The sequence below is a fragment of the Carassius gibelio genome, chromosome A25 (genome assembly GCF_023724105.1).
Source record: "Carassius gibelio isolate Cgi1373 ecotype wild population from Czech Republic chromosome A25, carGib1.2-hapl.c, whole genome shotgun sequence".
Lineage (NCBI taxonomy): Eukaryota > Metazoa > Chordata > Actinopteri > Cypriniformes > Cyprinidae > Carassius > Carassius gibelio.
The window spans coordinates 18,930,189-18,932,688 of NC_068395.1; the positions used below are offsets into that span (position 1 = coordinate 18,930,189).

The window sequence follows — 2,500 nt, forward strand, 5'->3', positions numbered from 1 at the left end:
CAAAATTTTTTCCTTTTTAGCCACAGTTCTTCTGTCCCATATTGCACTTTTCATTAGCATTACACACAGATTAAAAAAACTTTTGTTTTTACACTTTTTCTCCCAACCAAACATCACAACTCTGTTCCATTCCATTACATTTTCATCCCACTCCTCAGCCACATCTTTAATTAAACATTTACATTTCCTTAAAAAGTCCTCTAGCTCTCTACAATGTAAAAACAGATGTAAAATCCCCTCTTCCTCTTCCTGGCACACTTTACACAGAGCATTTTCTTCCATTCCTATTTTATTTAAAATAACATCAGTAAAAACCACTTTATGCCTTATAAAATACTCCAAACATTCCAATTTTGTTTCAACACATTTCCCCGTCATGTTTCTCCATATACACTCTTTTTTTAAATCTTTGAATTTCTGCACCCAGTATCCATTTACAATCGGCTCTTTAAAAACTTCATCTCTAAAAGCACGATAAATCATTTTCACAGTACATTCCTTAAAATCATACAGTTTTTCCCCTAATTTCACATGAATACATTTCTCTTTTGGTTCTCCTTCCATACTTTCTATTCTTTTAATCCACTCTTTAGGTATTGCATTTTTAATGATTTCATATTTATTTTTTATTTCTTGTTCACTGTAATCTTCTTTTGCCTCCTCCATTGCATCCACAATAAATTGTGTCGGTAAAAATCCTTCTTTAAATTCATATAAAACATCTCTCACTCTCGTTATCCCCACATCCATCCATTTCTTTAAAAACATTTCTTTGTCTTGTTTTAAAATGTTTTTGTTTAAAAACAGAGGTTGATTTAAAATGTTTTCTCTCCCATGTGGATCATACTCTACTCTGTCTAAAAATTTTCCCCAGGCACTAAACATTTCTCTATAAAACTCTGGTAATCTTTCTGTCATCCAATTCTTCGTTTTCATCCATAAAATTCCATCCCCCATGTTAAAATCCCCACATTTGTTTAAAAAATACTCCATTGTCCTTTTCCATGCTGTTTTGTGACCCTCATCCAGATATTTTTTTACTATTTTAATTCTTAAGCTATTTTTTCTCTGTTCAACATCAATTAATCCCATCCCTCCTTTCCCTACTTCTCCTATTAATGTACTATATGCGATTCTTGACGGTTTACTATTCCATAAAAAATCTAAAAAACATTTTTTCAACCTTTTCTCCACCCATATTGGCATAGCAGTCACATATAAAACATACCACAACTTTGACACCATTAAAACATTTAAAATTAAAACCTTCCCTTTTAAACTTAATGTCCTCAATTTCCAAAAATTTAACCTTCTTTCAATTCCTCCTACTATTTCTTCCCACATTTTTTCTTTAACATTCCTTTCGTCTTTTCCCATTAGAACACCTAAAATCCTTATTTCTTTTGTTTCTTTAAAATGAAAATGATCCGTTAAAACATTTACTCCTCCAAATCTCACATACGTTGTTTTTTCTTCATTTAACTTGCCTCCTGATCCCCTACAAAACATCTGTACTACTTCCATTACTTTATTAACACTCTCTATATCTTTAACTATTATTGTTGTGTCATCCGCATATTGAAATATTTTTTCATTTCCCCCACTTCCTTCAATGTTTATCCCTCTTATGTCTTCATCTATTTTAATAGCTAATCCCAATGGTTCTGCAACTAAAGAATATAAAAGCGCTGATAATGGACATCCTTGTCTTATTGACCTAGTCATTTTAAAACATTCTGTTAAAAAACCATTACACTGTATTCTTGTTATTGCTCCCCTATATAAAATTGTAATCCACTTGACAAAATTATCCCCAAACCCGTACCTTCTTAAAATTCCAAATAAATATTCATGCTCCACTCTATCAAAGGCCTTTTCAAAATCCAAACTAATAACATATCCTTTTTTGTTCTTTTCTTTCATATATCTTATTCTATCTATTATACTTAAAGTTGTATCTGCTATATCTTTCCCTTTTACTCCATACACTTGATTTGTTTTAATTATGGTTGGCATTACCTCTTTCAATCTATTGGCTAAAACTTTTGTTAAAATTTTCAGATCTGTATTCAGCATTGTAATTGGTCTATAATTTTTTAGGTCTACTTTATCTCCTTTTCTTTTATATATTAACTTTATTAATCCCATCCCCATTCTCTGGTTCATTTCCTCCTTCTTAAAAATGTCTTCATATACTTCCTTTAAAATACTGGTTAAAAAATCTTTAAAAACAATATAAAATTCACTCCCCAAACCATCTATAAAAGCTTACAGCACCTTGTATTCCCAGGCGGTCTCCCATCCAAGTACTAACCAGGCCCAAACCTGCTTAGCTTCCGAGATCAGACGAGATCGGGCATAGCCAGGTTGGTATGGCCGTAAGCGAAGACTGCCGCAAAGAGAAGGCTATTTAGAGATCAGCCAATCTAATCGCCAGTACATTATATAAGTAGGAAAGAAAACCCAAAAGCTTAAAGCACCTGGTATTCCTAGCCGGTCT

At 32.4% G+C, this 2,500-nt stretch overlaps 1 non-coding gene across 1 annotated transcript; it reads right to left on the reverse strand.

The window, feature by feature from the left end:
* Positions 1–2,265: 2,265 nt before the first annotated feature.
* On the reverse strand, positions 2,266–2,384 carry LOC127948282 (5S ribosomal RNA). The gene has a single exon (XR_008152025.1). It is a non-coding gene; the product is annotated as a 5S ribosomal RNA (ribosomal RNA).
* Positions 2,385–2,500: the final 116 nt, after the last annotated feature.